Source organism: Brachycentrus maculatus, unplaced genomic scaffold (assembly GCF_059751285.1).
Source record: "Brachycentrus maculatus isolate JH-2025_06_01 unplaced genomic scaffold, ASM5975128v1 h1tg000095l, whole genome shotgun sequence".
Taxonomy (NCBI): domain Eukaryota; kingdom Metazoa; phylum Arthropoda; class Insecta; order Trichoptera; family Brachycentridae; genus Brachycentrus; species Brachycentrus maculatus.
This window is the reverse complement of record NW_028280849.1, coordinates 292,001-312,830: the sequence shown is the minus strand read 5'-3', so window position 1 is coordinate 312,830 and position 20,830 is coordinate 292,001. Positions and strand designations below refer to the sequence as shown.

Sequence of the window (20,830 nt, the reverse complement as noted above, 5' to 3'; positions counted from 1 at the left end):
ACCAATATCCATGGTATGCCAGAGGCTGGGACAACACCGACTGGTACCACCATTATCATTATGACTCCGAGGATCACCACAGACATTATCACGGATGGGAACATCCTCACACCAGAACACCGGACATCAATCCAGGTTTTCCTCCACAAAACCCGTGGAATCCTACATTACAACCTCCAAGGAATCCAGTGACACAAGCTCCACCGGTTACTCCTGGATATTTACTGCCAAACAACCCGGGAAGATTCCCGAATTCGCAAAACCCCGTACAACCTCTATTCCCTGGATTTAAACCACCGATAGTCCGAAGACCTCCCACTCAGAAACCAAGAGAAGAATTGGACCCACAAGGATCAAAAGCAACTGATATATACACGTTTCGATTGAGCCAAACCTAGTAGCTAAATTATGATGTTCTTGTTTAATATGTACATAATTTTAAAATAATAATCGCATTTTTTAAAAAAATATTATATTGTCACTTTATGCACAATGCAAAAATAATAAGAACTAAAATAACTCACTATCGATTTAAAAAAAAAACAAATATGTAGTTTTTACCACTTTTATTTTACCAGTGACTAAGTTCCGTTCTTACCTACATTACTAATTATGTCGGTAACGACGAAATCCGGTCAAAGTTCACATAAAATAACAGTGGAAATAACTAAGTTCCACCAAGAAATGTCAGTAGAAAACCTAAATCTATTAAAAAAATGTTTTATCACGAACTAATTTCTATATTTATTTGTTCCTATCAACGGGATCTCCCTTTTACTATTCATTATTATTATTTTTAATATTTTTTATAAATGTTAACTTTTTAAATTTTGATTATGAACAACCTGACATATCACGCCATTTTTAAAACAGGATAATTCCGTTTTTAATTAAAAAAAATACTTTGTAAATACCACTACATATATGTAATTGAATATATATATATATATATATATATATATATATATATATATATATATATAAATATATATATAAATATATATATATATATATATATATATATGTGTGTATATTCTCGCGCTAGCATATAGTTAGTACATGTTATTGACCATTGGTTCCTAAACTTTAAAGGTCCAGCGTTTCTTAGAGCTTGTAAGGAATCAACAGTGCCTCTTTTGAAGTTATATTATTAATCGAGAATTTATACATAAATAAAACCAAACAAAAAATTGACTTTTAAAGCTGTTTTCAAACAAAAGGTTTTATTTTAAACGTGTTGTTATTCGAATAAATATGTATCTATTTTTATGGCATAATACGTGTTTGCAAAATACGATCTATACTTAATCAGTTGACGTGACCGCAAGTTCTCCGTTGCTAAAGACGTTATCAATTATTTATATTGAAAAAAAAAAACTAATTACAAACAAGCTGATATAAATAAATATCAATATAACTGCGTAGTGCTCATGTAACAGACGCGCGAGAGTATTCAAAGGTTATACTCATTTGTCATTTGGTGATCTCCTCATTCAATAAAGTGCTTAGAAGTTCCAAAATGACATTAAAAATACTATTACTATTTACTGTCATTCTTTGTCAATTGTATTCAATATCTTGTCATTGGGGAAGAATTAGCCCAGAAGACGATTGGTTAGCGAGACCTCACTGGGGACACAGGTGGCATCACCACGGACCCGAACATCACCACGGACCCGAATATCACCATGGCCCTGAACATCACCATGGACCCGAACGTTTCCATGGACCCGAACATCACCATGGACCCGAACATCACCATAGACCCGAACATCACCATGGACTTGAACATTACCCCTGGCACAGAAGAGGCGGGTGGCGAGAACATCATCATCCTGAACATTCAACATATTGGAATTTTGGACGCCCTATACGTCCTTGGTACCAAAGACACGAGCATCACTCTCATGGAATTCCAGAAATCCAGCCTCGCTTAAATCCCGAATGGCCAGCAAAACCAGTGATATCCCCCCCTATATACATTCCCCCCTATTTCCACCCATCTCAGAACCCAAATAAATTCCCGGGATGGCAAAACCCAGTAAATCCGATTTCACCCGGATCTCATCCAACACAGAGCCCAGAATTGCCCCGTGAATCAAAAAACCCAGTGAACCCTATTTCACCCGGCTCTCACTCATCGCAGAATTCGGAAGAGTTCCCAGGATCGCAATACCCACTGTTTCCTAATTCACTTATCTTAACAGGAACCCTACCACCATTCATCACTGAAAGGTTCCCAAAAACCAAAAACCCAGCCAAGCCTATTTTCACAGTGACTGTACCACCAAAAGTGCAAAGTACTTCAACCACGGAAAACACGGTTCAACCAATGGAAGAAGATTATAGCATAGACGCAATATTCGAAATAACCCAACCGGTTGCTTAATCATATAAAATTTTGCTAATTTTTAAATTTTATTTGGGTTAAAAATTATATTATTATATTTTATTTGGGTTAAGTTAGTACCTACTGTAAGTTGAACATTCTGTAATATACTCGAATGGTATAGTATAAATATATGTTATGTATATTAATCAACAGTTTAAGGTATTTAAGCGTACCAGTCTAAATTAAACTCAGTTTGAGAAAATAAGCTTCAAGGAGTTGAAATATTATTCGTTGACCCGTGTGATTTCATTTGTTAATATTGAGCCATTTATGTTTGACAATAAAATATAGAAAACAATGTTTACTGTACTGATCATTTTTATGACTAAATATGTAATAAAATAATAGAAAAAAACTAAAACTACATAGATCTGAATTTGAATGCTAATGAGTACTATTTTTTTTGGTCGTGTTCAATCTGTGTAATTGGTTTCCCCTGAGTTATTATTAAACCATCGTGTTGATACTCGTTATTGCCGACGTTTTAGCCACCATCATATGATTTATCATTTATTAATTCAAAGGTTATCTCATTCATCTATAAGAGTATCGATATTTAATATAACCTAAACAATTACGAATTGTGATAATCTGAGATATTCACGGTTTTGTTCAAACTTTATAAATTTAATTAAAATTCTTAATTTTCAAAATCACGACAAAAAAAGTATAAGTGAGAAAGTTGATAAAACAGATGTTTAAAACGTCTTTTTTGCCTCAAAAAAAATCATACAAATACAAAAATACAATCCATAAAATGACAAAGATGCATATTTATTAACTTTATTTTTTGTTTTAAAAAACGTTAGTTAAATTATTTTATACAATTTAATATATTATTATGTTTCGGAAAGTAAAATAGATTGTGTATGATAAAATCAGTTTAAAGATATTTTTATGTATTCTTGCTTCTTTCTAAATAAAACCAATTCAAATGGATATATAATTTTACTGTACGCATTATTTTAAGATACTGAATACAACCAAAATACTTAAACTAAATAAAATATTTATATATTCTATTTGCTATACATTATTAGGTTAATTAAATCAATATACTAAGAGTACTAAGGGGCGTATATTTATGTAACGATTCTCTGTACGACTACAACATTTCTAATCTGTATCACAATATTTGATTAACTAATTAGGATGTGCCGACATATCTGTCATTCAAATATCAAATAAATAGTGGTATTGATAGCATTCGAAAAATCAGTAATCGAATTAATTTAAAGATTTGATTATTTTTTCCCTGATTATCCGAATTCAAGTATTTTCACTGAGATATCGCCGAATAAGTATAGTCCGCTTAAAAATTTGAGAAGAAATTATGCTATTAGAATACCCTACTTCTTCCTTTAAATATTCATGGATTTGTTTTTAGACCTTCGCTTAGCATAGTTACATATTGCAAAATATGATTAATAATTGCAAAACGTAACACAAAAATGCAAATTCTTATCACAGTTGATAACACAACTTCCTGAAAACCAAGATGCTATTAATAATGGATATTATTACAAAAACAAAAACCTGATAACACATGTCAACGAGTACATGTATATTGGTGTGGTACGTATGTATGAATAATATAAATATATATTTGAACAAATCTTGTATCACAGACGAGGTCAAGTATCACTCGGTGAATCATCTCTATAGTTTTCAAAGTGATAGAAACACGCCAAAATGAAGATAGGAGTATATTTAAATTTTGTGGTTGTGATTTGTGTTTGGGAATCAAAATCGTGTGATGGAAGGGAAGAAAATGCAGTAAAGAGTGATGATAAGGATGGATTAAATACCGGAGAGGAGATACAAGGCTGGAAGGAAGATTATCATCTAAGGGGCAAGAGGGATGCCCACGAGCGTCCATCTTGTCACGGAAGCTCTTGTTCGTGGCGTCATCGGTTACGTGAGCGTCCCCAGCATCGAGACCACCATGAACATCGAGAAAGGCACCGCGGACCGGGGTGCAGACGCGGCCAACGTGGAAGCAAACCCGAATGTAACCAAGATCTAAAACCGGAAACTCAACCCCCGAATGTTCATCCCGTCACAACAGAACAACCCAAAGAGCGTCCCAACACAACAGCGAAACCGAAAGTGCAGCCTCTAACCACGGTGAAACCGGAAGTTACTACAGATGATTCAAACATAGACTTTAATTTGGATGTGAGATACAAAATGGAATAGACATTTGTAACTTTTCATAGAACAAAAAACAGTTGTGTAAATTTGTTTGCACGGTCCATACAAAAGTACTTGAAACTTCAACAAAATAAATATATAAAACTTTTATTTAATTTTTCATTTAAATCTCCCATGTATTAACGATAGCGGTAGATGTAAATATTAAATATTAACAATAATATAAATTAACTTATTAAGCTGTAAAACCTATATATTTTAATTCCAACAATAAGGTAGAAATCCTAAAAAAAATTATTATGAAATGTCATAAACTTCAAAATTTTGAAGTAAAAAAAATCATAAAAATAAGAATACTAATCAACCCTTAATCAACAAAACATAGAATGACTTATGCCTCCCCCCTCTTGTACCCGCTGATAAAAAATAAGAAACTGATTAAACTCCCTCTTTCAAATAAAGTAAAAATTATACTTAGCTTCACATAGTATGGTATTTTATAATGATGTTAAATGCATCAAAACATTGGTTACATAAGATCTTCAGAAATGGTGGTATTTATCAAGATTTTTTAAAATTGAGTATTTAACAAATCTCACGTGGAACAAGCGACACTTAGTTGTAAGTACCTAACATATCGATGTGCATTTTACATACATAAAAAATAAAAATAAATCTTATTAATTTTCAAATTTAAACAAATGAGATATGGGCGTATTATGATGGAAAGAGCTGCACAATGCGCAGGCGTCGAGACGCCCGGAAATCCATACGGATAGGTAATGGCTGATGTGTTCTAATCCTTCCTCCTACACCGGAAAGGCTTTATGTCTTTCTCAAATGCTTTGAGGCCTTTATTACTCAATGCAAACGTTTAATCATAGAAAAATACGAAGATATTCGGTGACATCTCAGAAAGAATAATTACGAGTAACGTTGAAATTGAGTAAACGCCATTTTAAAAAGGTCAAGGTTCAGTGACTGCCCCTCGAGAGTTACTGACGACTTGTTGTCGCAGCAACATTGGCATCAACATCTCAATATTAATTTTTGAACCACATTCATTTATTTTTGAGTAAAAATATATATTTAAAAGTTTTTATTAGGTATCAATAAACACAAAAACCAAATTAGGTATACCCATCTTACATCTGCAGTTATAAAGGTATGTGTCTCCCTATAACTCTTTACGTATTTTTTTGCCCCTGTATAGCATTTCTTTAAAAATTGCGTCGAAAAAAATACCGAATCGAATAAAATAGATGATTAATTTCATAAATATTTTTTGACATAATCCACCGTGCCAAAACAGCACTGACATATACGAATATGTCAATGATATACCCAATTTGTTTTGTTTTTTATTTGTTTTCGTAGCTATTTTTTGTTATTTTAATTAAAAGATGACAATTTCATGGGAAATAATAATGATAGTATAATAAACTGGTGACAAATATTTTTTTTTCCAAAAAAATATAAAATCGGTTCAATATTTATTTATTTTACAAATTAACAAGATGAAAATTAATTGAAGGAAACGGGAACATAGTTATATATTATATGTACTTAACATAACAAACAAGAAACATTTTGGTCATGTTCAAATATTTTAACAGGAATACTGTGATTCGAGTGATTAATATTATATTACATTAATATGTTCATATAAAATGAGTGTTTGATTTAAAAAATAAAACAATAATAAATTAATATATCTCAAGAAACGTACTGAATAAAGGACCTGGATTCTTATTATGTCCTTACAAGACATTTCCCCAAAGCGTGAGGGATACGATTTAGTTGTAGGGGATGAGAATGCGTTGGGGGAGCTGAGGAATGGTGAGGGGTAGAGGGAGTAATCCTCCTCCCCCATTGGCTGAAGGGATTTAGTACCACCTTATGCACGTTTCTGCTACCCTGGTAAGGGGTACACGTATAAAAGGGAATCAGTAATTCATATCGAATCCTGGTTCTTGTCAATGTTTCCTACTAAAATCACAAAAAATCGGAAATTTTATTAATTAGAAAATTCCTTTTTTTCTAGCCTTTTATTCTCCATTGCTGGATATAGACTTCTTCCGTATCTTTCCATTTTTCGGTCTGTTGCTGTTTGAAGCCAGTTTCTACACACCACAGCGTCGTTGTCGTCGGACCATCTTTTTTGGGGTCTTCCGACGTCTCTATTATTCTCCTAAGGTCTCCATCTCCGAATCGTTGGAGTCTATCTTGTAGGGTCCTGTCTTGCAGTATGTCCCTCATGTTGCCACTTGAGTCATGCCACGCGATCCATGATATCCTCTATTTTGGTTCTGTCTTGATTTCTTCATTATATTCTTAATATGTCGTGGCAAAAACCTTAACTCGAAAATATGCAATTTTTACTTTATGATGTAAACTATAAAGTTTTCAACATTCTATAAACTGGCAAAATACAATAAGTAGTTTTTAATATCGTATTTATGTGATTTTAAAAGTAAATTCATCTTTGAGATCAATGGGCAGGGATTATTTTAACAGGGATTATAGATTTTTAATTAATGTTTCACCAAGTAAAGACTACTTAATCTTAAAATCTACTGTGACACGTTTTTCGATGCATTCCGCAACATTTTCAAACACCAAATGATGCGGAATGCATCGAAACACGTATAACAATAGATTTTAAGAAATAGCGGTATTTACTAAGTAAAACATTAATTAAAAATGGATAGATTTTACCACAAAGTGACTGCCGAATCAATTAAGGGATTTTAGAGTTAATCTTTTTTGCCAGTATACCCACATTACAATACACATAATTTTTATAATGATATTGGGTTTTTATTATTATTTGTTTGAATTAATACTTGCTTATCGTGTGATTTTTTTTTCAACCTCCACGACTCTAGCCAACTGATAATATAGTAACTCTGAAAAACCCACTATAAAACAAAATTACATTAAGATATAAAAACACATTATGTGAGTATATTACTTTGACTAAGATAAAACGGTAATTGTAAATATACTTATGCTTAAAAAAACTTTTATAAAGGAAAGTAATCGCCTAACTTAACCTCGTTGAACTCAGAGACGATTGACTTTTGTCGGAAACAGATGTTTTGTAGTGTCCACTATTACTCCTTAATTTCCTTTCTCATTAGGTACAATAGATAATCATCTTTGTTGCGATGTCAAAAATATAATATAAAAAATAACTCCTGATTGGAGATACTTCAGATTTGTGAATAAGTATTTGGACAAACTATTTTTTTTTATAAATGACTACTAACTGGTCGATTTATAAGATAAAATAAAAATAGGACATTTTTTAGCGTTTCTCGTGTTTATAATCCAGGATTCGGACCTCACATACAAATTAAAGAGTTTCTGCTTAATAAAAAGCTTTTTTCATCTCACCATGATGTCTTAAGAGAAATTGTAGTCAATTCAAGCAATATGTTTCGAATTTAAAAAATATATATAGAAGTTCCAAGAATTTGACTAGTGTGGTTGTCAATCATGGGTAGAGTTAATGAATGTTACACATGTGTAAAGTTATCACTTAAACCAGTCTATGACGGTCGTAAGCCCCGTAAATGCCCAGACTTCCATATTCTTCTTCATCTATGTTGAGATGTCAAAAAATAAACTAAAATGAATGCTTTGTTTAAAAATATCTAAAATCCATAATCAAATGATTTTTTCAAAGCGAGAGAATACATCTGGTGTGTAATGTTAATAGATAAAAAATACTTGATTGTATATTCCATGTTGGAATGTAGAATAATATATTATTTTTATGTTTTTAGTAATTATTCTGAAATCTGTTGTGATTAGTATTAATTTAATTTAACATTATATATGGTACGTAATGATGTCAAAAAATGTATAAAATAATATAAATTTAAATTGCGAAATAATGGCTATTTTCTCACAATTAGCAAATCTTGTCTCGCCAAGGGTCATCACAGTGAACTGTGTAGAAGCGCTGAAGTGAGACACCCCTCTCGGTACCTACGCGCAGTACCTACCCGGTAATAAACCAACAATATGAAGTCACTTCCCAGCATTAACTGCGCCAGATTTTATCAATTACCACCCCTGCTCATAAGGGCGCCATCACACCCTGTTTGAAAATAACATTACTTTATTAGTATTTATATATATATATATATATATATATATATATATATATATATATATATATATATATATATATATATATATATATATATATATATATATATATATATATATATATATATATATATATATATATATATATATATATATATATATATATATATATATATATATTTATATTTATATATATATATATATATATACATATATATATGTTTATATATATATATATATATATATATATATATAAATATATATATTTATTTTACTTTTATTTTTTTATTTTTATTTATTTTTATTGGTATTTTCATGACATCGTGTTATTATAATTGAGGATTTTAAAGTTGAAAATGACATAAGATACATCAATAAGAGAAAATGACGTGGCTTATGAGAAATTTTCTTTGTGGTTAGTCATTTTTACTTTTTTTTTTTTTTTACAAAAATGTTAGTAATGGACCAACATGCGCATGTCAGACCTCGGCTCTTAATACATATTTGTTCTGCAACCCTTAGTGTATGTTGGTCCTTGGGTCGACCAAAATCGCATGTGATAATCATTTTGTGTAGTTATGAGTGCGGTAATAGTGGTATGGTGGTGTCGGGTAGTATTGTTTGCATGCAATATTATTGCAGTGGTTGTCCTGACGAAGAGATAGGTACGTCTCGTAGCCGGTAGATATAAAAATCTCGTTGAGTTGTTATATACTAATAAGACTAATATTTTTGTAAAAAAATATAAAGGAAGAAAGTATAGTTAAACAAATTTTTCAGGCGAATATAATTAGTAATGTAATAGTGGCGTGAAAATTATTTTTATATATCGCTCACTCCTTTCAAGAACGTCATAAATCGAAAATCGTCATTTTTCAGTTGTGCATGTTTTCGGAATGCCTAGAAAATGTACTATATCCCAGTAAAAGAGGCATATTTTAAACTTACTATTTACCGGCTACAGGGCAGAAAGTCTTGTTTTTGCATTTTGAAGAAAAGGTATTGTGTAATTATTTTTTAAAAATATACCAAATGGTTTTCAAATGGAGAAAAAACCTTCACAATTTACCTAAACAGATCTGTTGCAGAGAAAAAATTCAATGAGTGGCTTGATTTATTTTTAATACATTGTATTATATTTTTAAACATTAAAAACGTTCTCCTGAAAAATCAAGTTTTTTGATTTATGACGTTCTTGAAAGAAGTGAGCGATATGTATTTTATTTTCACTGATATATTTTTGTTCATAATTTTACTTTTGAATTTAATCCGTCTGATGTAGCCTTTATGATTCGCCCTTATAAGGGTGACTACAACCTACAAGATAATATGTAACATCAAAACGCAATGGAATACCGTGACCATTGTTCCGCCTTTTAGGTCATTTTCTATTGTGTTAGGGGCGATACAAAGCTCTGGGGTGAGTTATTGTTTTTTTTGAATAAAGGATATTCATAACGGTGATTATGATATGTAGAAAATAAAACACTTAGTTCTATGTTACAAATATGTTTTTGTTTATAGGAACTTTTGCTTAAGCAAGTAGGTCATATTCAGATTTTTTTAAAGAATGTATGTTGAAAAATATTTTTATCATTATTTTAAACTCCTTACATTTTAATAATTTTCTTAGCGAAATATATAATGAAGAAATATGAAAACGAAGTCCATGCCGTTCTAATTTAAAATTTCAACAAAATATGTCTGCGGAAAATCTGTGTATTTAAATAACAAACAAAAAAATAGTGATGAAAGTTTATTTGTCGAATGTGATTAGAATAGTAGGGTGAGATTATCCAGGAAAGATTTGGCATAAACAAATCAGCCAGAATTTGAGATTTTAACCAGATTTGGTCATATAACATCGTTATAACATCTGAGATCGCCTATACGACATTTATATCTTGATTTGTCCCTTGTTTCATATTGTTCAATTTGTCTTTAACTTTAGCCTTATCTTTGATTCCCTTTCCCTTTTTTCTCCCCCTTCCCGTTACTCTTTTAGGTATTTTCTCAAATTAACAATTGTGGAATTTTGTAACTGGAATAGTACAACTACTTTGTGTAACTCATTTTATGTAAAAGACTTATTCTTCTTCTTCTTTTTGTAGATCCTAGGGATCTGTTTGTGCCTGCGCATGTCGCTCTTGGGATGTTGACTCCCAACTATCTTTCCATCTTTTCGGAGGTCTGCCTGGGGGTCTGGGTCCTTCAGGGTTGCCTTGGAGGAAAAAAAGACAAAAAAGACTTAAAAGAGTAAAAGACTTGATTTATGTAAATATGCTGTGAGTTTTCCAAATAAAATAAAATAACAAGTTTTTTTCAACTGAAAGTGGGTATGACTAAATTGAGGGATCATTTGAGGCTCATTTTTTTTTCGTTTGCATGTTTACGAGTAAGCGTTTGGTTCTCTGCAGGTCATCTAACCTTTTGGGAAAATTGGTGCTTTAAAAAGTTCCACAATTGGCTGGGAAAGGTCGCCAGGGCAGGCTAGTCGCTGCAGTCGGGCGGCTAATGGCGGCGCGTGGCAGCACCTCCGACTTCCGGTCGCCATTGTGCGCGTCCGGAGCGCGGGAAACCCTTTGTTTGCGCGCGCTTTCATTCCCGCCCTTTCCCCTTGTTTGCGCTCGCGGGACGAGGAAGTCAAAAGAATGTTTGGACTCCGCACGCGGGGGAAGATAGCTGTTTGATGTTTGCTGTTTGGTGTTTGGTGTTTACCTCTGGTGAATTCGATTCCTGTAGCAATTATGTAATGCCCTTTATAAGAAGTGGGATTATTACTTTCAAAAAATGATAAACGAATGAGAATAATAACAAACAAGTATTCAATTTTTTTTTTCCAGTATCCGTTGTTTTATATTCCCGTTTGGAAAATTTTAAACGCTGTCACCCTTATTGACGTATTTATATGTTAGTAAAATATTGATTCTGTAATTGTGTGGATTTGACAAAGATATTCAATAATCTTTTCAAACTCACATACTAATCAAGTTATATGTTTTGTCTGCCTCCGTAGTGTAATGGTCAGCATGCTCGGCTACCGTTCTGGAGGTCCCGGGTTCGATTCCCAAGGGGGGTAAAATAAATATAAGTGATTTTTTCACTGTTACATATATTCAATATTACCCTGGAGCGGGGGGCTGATCACCTTTCCTTCATGTGTAAACGATCAAGATAACACTGCGTTTATATAACGCAGTGCCCTATGCACCATCGGGGTGCGGGTAAAGATTTTGTTATTATCAATCAAGTTATATTATTATATTATATGGATTCAATAAAAAACTGCTATAATTTTATTTTAGAAAATTACACCTGAAATATCCATTTCTTGCCTTGTTTAACAATATCTACGTTTAAAATTATTTTTCCAGATTTAATTGAAAAATTTGAGGATGCTTTATTTTTAACTTATATTAAAGTGTGTACTTTAATGCGGTGACATAAGATCTAGGAAATATTTTTTTGATTCCTTACTATTTCAATTTCACCCGTTATCACCCACCGTATACGTTAAAAAAAGTCAACGAAATTATCTTCTACTTATCTATATGTATACAGAACACATTAATTACTAATGATTATTTGAATAAACAAAAGTGGTTTACGATTTGTTATGCTTCCTTTTAACTTAATTTAGGGCGATTCTCAAATAAAAATGAACAGATCTTTATGTTATTGAACGCGTATTGTTTTTATAAATGTTATTTGGCATATAAATTTGGCATTGAGGATATTTATTGTCCATTTAATTGTCTCACGACTTATAAGTCTAATTTCGTATTGGGGAGTTTAATCGACCAATAAAAAAGTATTTAAATCATTGGCACAACTTCAAATCGGATCATGGTCGCATTTCGTTTTACATAGTTGAAATAATTAGGGAGTTAATTTAGATGTCTGAAACACCCCCGGACGCTAACTAGTTGTATGAACTCAGATTATTTCATACTTTATTTTATATGGAAATTTTACAGAACAGTTACATACTCGTAAATACATTTAAACCATTTTGAGTGTGTCCAAATACTTGTTCACAAATATGGATTATCTCAAATTATAGGAGTTATTTTTCTTATTATTATGGTGTATGTAACACGCGTGTAAAGTGATCACTTAAACCAGCTTATGGCGGTCGTAAGCCCCGTAAATACCTTGACTTCCATATACTTCTTCATCTATGTTAAGATGTAAGTTAAAAAAAAAGTGCTTCCTAATTATTTTATTATTTATATTATTTAAAAAATACCAGAATTCTATCATAAAAAGAATATAGCAGGTACATTAGCCAGTAAGCATTTTGTGCTACTATTTTATCATCTCAAAAAACTCAAGAAAATAGGTATTAAACTGTAATGTTTAGTTTTTAAAATATATATATATATTTATATAATAAAAATAATTTCACAGTTTGTTGCAAAATGTAGCTAGAATAATAAAAATATTTGCATAAACACTAAAATATGTGACAGAAAGAAGGATATGACAAATACGGTCCGGATACGATCCATTTCGGCGGGAACTGCGCACCGGAAGTCATCCATCGGGCGGGAAACTGGGAGAATACCGAACGACGCCATCTCCCTTATAATTCAATTAGGTTATTGTAATTTTTCTGGCTTTTAATCGTGAATTCAGAAGCTTGATAATGTAAAAAATATTATAAGCATTTTTTTAAATGATTAAAATTGCTTTATTTATTGATTCGGCATTAATTTTGTGGAATAATATTATAATTTAAATATAAAAAATACATTTATTGAAACCGCTTTTTAGGTTTATTAACGTTACATAACTTGAACAACAAATGTTCTCATTAATATGTGAAAATACAAAACTGATTTGAATTTTCACCTATAGATGAGAACATCTGTGGTTCTCGAAACTAGTCGTGTTTACATTAATAAACTAAAAAAAGTAGTCTTATACAGGTTTTTTTTTCAATGATCAATTTCACATAACATTTTACTAAAATTGTGTAATTACCTGAGAACTCGTACTAATTTTCAGTATATTATCCAACTTACACGTGCAAGTAAGTGAATAGAACCTTTAAATCTGCTTAAGCCTTCCCAAAGCTTTTCTCTGTTTTATCTTCATTATTATAATATTAATTTTTATAAACCAAATGTTTTTCATCCGTTTCTGTTCCATATATCAGCGATATCCTTTATCTTAATTTCCTCATAAATTATCTAGATCCCTGGGTATGATCTTGATGCAATGCGGTGTCTTATGCATCATTGGATATGGATATGAAAAAATCTATTCACCACATTAACATCAACCAATCATAAGAAAATGTTTTCTTAAACATAATTCTTCTATTTATTTTAATAATGAATTTAATTTCATATTATTTTTGACATCTTATCAAAGATGAAGGAGAATATGGAAGTCTGGGCATTTACGGGGCTGACGACCGTCAAAGGCTGGTTTAAGTGATCACTTTACACACGTGTAACATTCACCAATTCTACCCATTATTGACAACCACACTACTCAAATACTCGGGGTCGTCAGCCCCTTTGATGAGATGTCAAAAATAATATGAAAATAACTCCTGTAATTGGAGATAATCCAGATTTTGTGAACAAGTATTAGGACACACTCAAAATGTTGTGAATTTAATTTCATTCTGATTATGTATGTGTTTATGCGATTTATTAATGGTGATATTCTTGTACGAAACCTGTTAGTCGTGGGACGATATATAGGTTCTTAATTCCAATATGAAAGTAGCTTAATAAAAAGCTTGTTTTTAACTTTAACTTGATGCAAAATAATCATATGTATTACAGACTCAATTAACTAAAACTTTTACGCCTTTTTCAAAAAATCACTTCGATTTATTTTGAACCTCCTGGGAATTGAACTAGGGGCCTCCAGCACGGTAGGCAAAATCGCTAATTATTAAACTACGGAGGTGGAGATTTTCAATACATATGGTTAATGCATTAACGAGTTAATTAGGAGAAACAAAAAATCCTTTTTACACTCTATCATGATACACAGAATTACAACAAGGGCGGACACATCTTATGATCCATTACAGGAAATACTGTAAGGAGCAGATTCTGAAATTCATAAGTATATTCAAGCACATATTCAAATCGAGGAGACAAAGAGAAACTGGCATGGAGTTTGTGGAAAGAATGGCGAAAAAAGTCTCATAATGTATTTCAAACATTTCTGACACCGTCTTCCAGACTGCTTAGATATGGAAGCAATTTTGAAAGTCCATAAGCAGGAGAAACAATCGTTTGAAGACATGACAGACCAAAGTATACAAAAGAAGAATATATACATATATAAATACGTATGTTTTTATAAATACGAGTGTGTATATGTGTGTTAATAATTCTACTTCTCTTATTGGAAACAAACAAGAAAAATAACTTCATGATAATTTATTCGTATTTCTGAGATTGTATCTTAACAAAATTGAACGACTCTCCCCTAAATCTTTTGAAAATATTGTGTAACTTCCTCTTTACTCTTTCTACTAATTCCAGGTACGAATTAAAAAAAACGAATGTTTTCTCAAATAAAAAATATGATACTCAATCATTGATTTATAAAATAAATAGTTATTTATTAAAAATTGACATTTTTGTAAAAAAAAATGTTAAAAAAAAAAATCTTTCTTGCAATTGTTGATTTATGGGTACTTATTATGTGACTTGTTTTTTTTCTTTTTAAAACTATTCGAAAACACAGTAACGTTAAAGAAAAATATATTTTTTTCCGCCATTGTTTTTGTTTTATTTGAAAAAAACATCCCTTTACGGTAATTTTTTATTTATTAATTCTTTATTCCAAACCCAGAAGTAGCTAATTCAACCCTATTTATGTTTATACACGGCATATACATTACCGATTAAATTGTGGTAAAATCTAAATATTTAAAAAAATATTTAATAAATATCTAAATATTTCAAAACTCAAAATAATAATGAAAAATATTATGTAAATTATACATAAATACTTATTAAAAAGCAATTGATTTCTTAAAAAAAAAATTTATGATATACTATAATAAGAAAACATTAAATTAAAAACATACTGCTAAATTTATAGTGCAAAAAATATATAACCTGCGTTTCCATAAGATTAATTCTCCATTGAATCAGTTTTCCAGAAAAAAATGCAATCTTCACATATGATACGTATATTTAAAAAAATAATTCGAATAAAAAGCTCCCTGTTGCGTAATTCAATTTATGGATGCGGCTCTGAATTCAAAAATCATCCAGTAAAACAATATAACGTATTCCGGAAGTGAGATGAAACCGAGGAAGAACTTCCGCCGCATATTCCAAATTTAAAGGGTTAACGTTTTTGTTTTGTCGTTGCGAATAAATTCTGTTTCTGCGACAGCAGCTTAAAATTGTAAAGCTTTTATTGCTTTGGCTTTTATTTTGTATTAAAATTGTGATTCATTTATTTAAACACGAGCGCTAGTTAAACAAAAAAGGAAAATAATACATTTGAGTTTTCGTTTGGAGCTTTTTAAAGGTTTTTTTTTTACTTTGTTTTTAAATCCTAAAATTTATGAAATTCGTATTTCAAAATAAATAAATTAACAAAAATACATATTATTTTTTGACATCTCATCAAAGATGAAGAAGAATATGGAAGTCTGGACATTTACGGGGCTGACGACCGTCATCGGCTGGTTTAAGTGATCACTTTACACACGTGTAACATTCACCAATTCTACCCATTATTGACAACCACACTACTTAAATTCTTGGAAGTTCTATATATATGAACCAATTTAGAAACCTTGTTCTTGAATCACTAGAACTTCACTAGAGACATCTATTGGTGAGATGTAAAGAAGCTTTTTACTAAGCAGAAACTCTTTTATTAGTATGTGAGGTCCGAATCCTGGATTATAATCACACACATGAGAAACGCCAGAAAATACCATTTTCATTTTTATTATTTAAGCTTATAATTTAACGAGATAATTTATTTACAACATTTTGAGTGTGTCCAAATACTGGTTCACAAAATCTGGATTATCTCCAATTACAGGAGTTATTTTCATATTATTTTTTGACATCTCATCAAAGATGAAGAAGAATATGAATATTTTATAATATTTAGAAGGATTCGGACCTCACATACTAATAAAAGAGTATTTGAGTAAGTATTTTGACTTCTTGGGCTTGTGATATATCTAGCCAATGTATCGATATATCAGACTTACAGGCATGTTAGTTAAGTCCATTAAATGTGAAACTATAATGCGATGGTACATAATAACTTTATCTAATAATTTTGTCTCGTGATTATTTCATATCACGAAAATATATTGGGTGGCAGGGAATCGAATCTAACACCCACCTCACGTGTGCTAACTAATATACAACGTGACGCCCTCGTTCACAAAGCAGGCGAAACTGATTGATATGCCAATTTTACGTTATTTTCGACAATTTTTATAATTCAAGCGGAAATAATAAACGAGGTTTATACGAAAATTAATTTTCTTTAGTGATTGAAAGTCCATTAGCATGATTATTTTCGGAAACTGCGCTGGAATTTTCACTTAGATATTAAATCATTAACTATAAATCCTGTTAATCGTTTCGTCTTACGTATCCAGAAATGAATTTGGTTTTGCAATTTCAATATTTATAGTAACAAAAATATATATTTGCTGATGGAAAAAGTAATTTCCCAGTAATTGTAGTAAAAATGATGATGTTTCCCAAATAATTTTTAAAAATTTTTTTTAAACATTTTTTCAGTGTTATTTGATGCAATATAAAATTTATGAATGCTGTAATATAAATTATTTAAGTTACTACCTTTATCTGGCCACATGTTGCTGTGGCTCAGTCTGGTCAAATGAAAAGAAATTAAACGGAAAGCGCACATTTTCCATTTGTTTGATTTCGCATTGCTGTGAAGCAATGAAAATATTAAAAATCTATGAAACAACGATGCAATCGAAAATATTGGAAATGCTAGGTGACAAATTTAAACAAAAGTGTGTTTAAAAAATCAATGTAAAATTATTATTTTTAAGATAAAAACCAGAACATTGTTGTTTGCGATATGGTAAAAAAAGGTATCTCTAAAATTTTCATGCGGTTAAAAATTAACAAGTAGTAGGAAAAAATATAAAATGTTTAAATTGTTAAATTTTACTCAGAAAATACTTTAAAAAAATCAGTTAAATAATTATTCAATGGTACTGCAACTGATATTTTGATACACCATAAAGATAATAATATAAAGTTACAGATTTTCAAAGTTTAAAAAAAAAAACACTATGCGTAATCTAACTACGGTTTTGTTGGCAATTATTAATGGCAGTTATTCACAAAATTATGTAAGTACCTACAAATGCAAAAATATTTTTCAAGTCATATTTCTGAATATCTTTTTAATGCATGAATAAAAATATCTTTAAGGGCGTGCTAAATACATAATTCTTAACTTCTAACCCTCCCTATTTCTACAAAGACCCAATATTCTAAATATCCATTAAACTAGGCAGGAAAACATTAAAGATTTCGTTGATATAAAAAGCGTGCCATTCCTTTGAATGATCTGTCAGGAGCATTGTGTTTCCCGCCATTGTTGTTACTTTCGTGGTTTTATCTATTGTCATATCAATGCAATTTGTCTATGGGCTGTCTTAGATCACAGAACAGCTGCTTTCACGCCTCTTCTTCATGAATTTGTAACTGAAATGCATTACAAAATATTCTTAAATTTGAAATAAATTGAATAAGAAGAGTGAAAATTGATTTCAATATTAGATATATGGGTACGTCGTAATCTCAACATCGGAAAGTCATTGGGTTATTTAAGGTTTTATGAGTAGTAACTATGTATTTATTTAAATATTGAAACAAATTCTGAGGTGACGTCTTTGCATACAATATATAAACATACTGCAATACATTTAATGATGAAAATGTGTTAGGTTTGGTAGTAGATTCAATCGTTATTAATCTTTTTAAATTTAGATCAGTTTTCCGAGAAAAATTCAAAACTTCATTTGAAAATATTGCCTATTTATCGAGTATATAAATTTAAATAAAAGTATTGCATGATAATCAGCGCATTTTATGATTGAATATGCTAATTTTTACTGTTTTTTGTCACTATGCAGATAAAGCTGCATCAAACCAGAATGGTAACACATGTACCACAGTGTGGCTAAGCGATTAAAAAAGCATAAATTTTCAATGATAATTAATTTCTCTGTGTTAATTATTGAGTCATTTGTCCCGCTGTAAGTGTTCATTTACGAGGAAGCAGAGACTTCAGGTTCGATTACAGCCAACAACATCTTTTTTCATTAAAACACAAGATGTTTTGGCTTACCTATTCATACGTTTATCCGTGGGTTTCCCTGAAGAAATTATTTCATCGAAGAATTTGTAGCGAAGTCCCGTTTGAACTGTGGTAGTCTGGAAGCTGGAAGTTGGCCATCCATAATGATAAGAAGCTCAACAAGCTGTTCTCCATCGTGACCATCGCTCAGGAAGGTGACCTATCCAACATCTTGGTCATTCTTTAGCCTAAGAAGATCAAGAAGAAGGCGTAACAAGGCGTACAGATCATCTTTTTCCCCACTCCAGACTCCGCCTGCTCGACCCCCCAAGACCAATTAACGACGATTTTTTTGTTTTTTTTCTGATATATTATCTCATCACATTATTATCAAAATATTTATAAGTGCCCTTAAGGTAGTATTTTAGGAAAATGATGCTATATGAATATCTAAATTATTATTATTATTATCATGTAAAACAAATATGTTTATCGAAACATATGTGCCATGATATCCATCCAACATGACAATAAATATTTGTATGCACACAAATAATAGTTTAGCTATTAATTCATGTTTGACGATTTCTCTCAACAGCGAAGTGAAATGCACCGCAATAGTGCAATTAATTCTACCGTAGTGGTTAGACCAATCACAATTTGAGTCATAGACCAATCACATTTAAAATTAACCCCTTTATCGAAGTCGTCATCTCTGAAATAGGAACTCCTGAAGAGGGCTGATAGTTTGTTAATCCGTTTTTACAAAGTGGAATTTTATTTTCTGCATACAGTATGAATGTCTGGCATTGTGATGGCTGACACAAGTGTTAAGCTTTAATGTCATGTCAGTGGAAAATTTGCATCGTTAATTTTGTTCCTGTCAGTTTCAACTGTTTATTTGATTGTGATTGGAAATCATTAAACACGCTTCCATTATGAATATGCGGTTATCTCGTCATGCCATGAAGAATTAGGTATTGATAAATTTACAACATTTTGAGTGTGTCCAAATACTTGGTTACAAAATCTGGATTATCTCCAATTACAGGAGTTATTTTCATATTATTTATATAAATAATATGAAAACAACTCCTGTAATTGGAGATAATCCAGATTTTGTGAACAAGTATTTGTACATTTTCAAAATGTTCTAAATAAATTATCTGGTCAAATTATAAGCTTAAATAATAAAAATGAAAATGATATTTTCTGGCGTTTCTCATGTGTGATTATAATCCAGGATTCAGACCTCACATATTAATAAAAGAGTTTCTACTCAATAAAAAGCTTCTTTTCATCTCACCAATAAATGTCTCTAGTGTAGTTCTTGTGATTCAAGAATAATGTTTCAAAATTGGTTCGTTTAAATAGTATGGTTGTCGATAATGGGTAGAATTGGTGAACGTTACACCTGTCTAAGGTGATCACTTAAACCATATGCCTATGACGGTCGTCGAGCCCGTAAATGCCCAGACTTCCATATTATTCTTCTTCTTTGATGATCAAAAATTAATATATTGATAAATTATTCGTTAAAAATGAAAAAAAGTTAAAATCACGATTTTCTTCTATTTCATTAATTTTCATTTGATAAACGCTGCCTACTTGATATTTTGTCTTTGATTTTTTTAGTTTATCACCGGTATTATCTGAGAGTGGTAAGCTACGCGTTTGGCTACCATGCTAGAGGTCCCAGGCTCGATTTCCAGGATGATCAAAATGAATACAAGTGAGTTTCGCTTTCATATTTATTTAATATAACTATAGATCGGTGCAAAAATCGTAAGACTGATCACATTGCCTTCACGCAATTAACGATAAAGTACATTTTCTAGGCATTCTGAAAACATACATAACTGA

General features: G+C 31.1%; 1 long non-coding RNA gene across 1 annotated transcript in view; it reads left to right on the top strand.

Moving 5' to 3' along the window:
- Nucleotides 1–10,923: 10,923 nt before the first annotated feature.
- LOC148310445 (uncharacterized) overlaps nucleotides 10,924–20,830 on the top strand; it is a 42,365-nt gene continuing 32,458 nt past the window's right edge. Inside the window, exons 1-2 of the long non-coding RNA XR_015837396.1 lie at nucleotides 10,924–10,950; nucleotides 20,603–20,699. This is a non-coding gene — a long non-coding RNA (uncharacterized LOC148310445). The remainder of the gene's footprint in view (nucleotides 10,951–20,602; nucleotides 20,700–20,830) is intronic.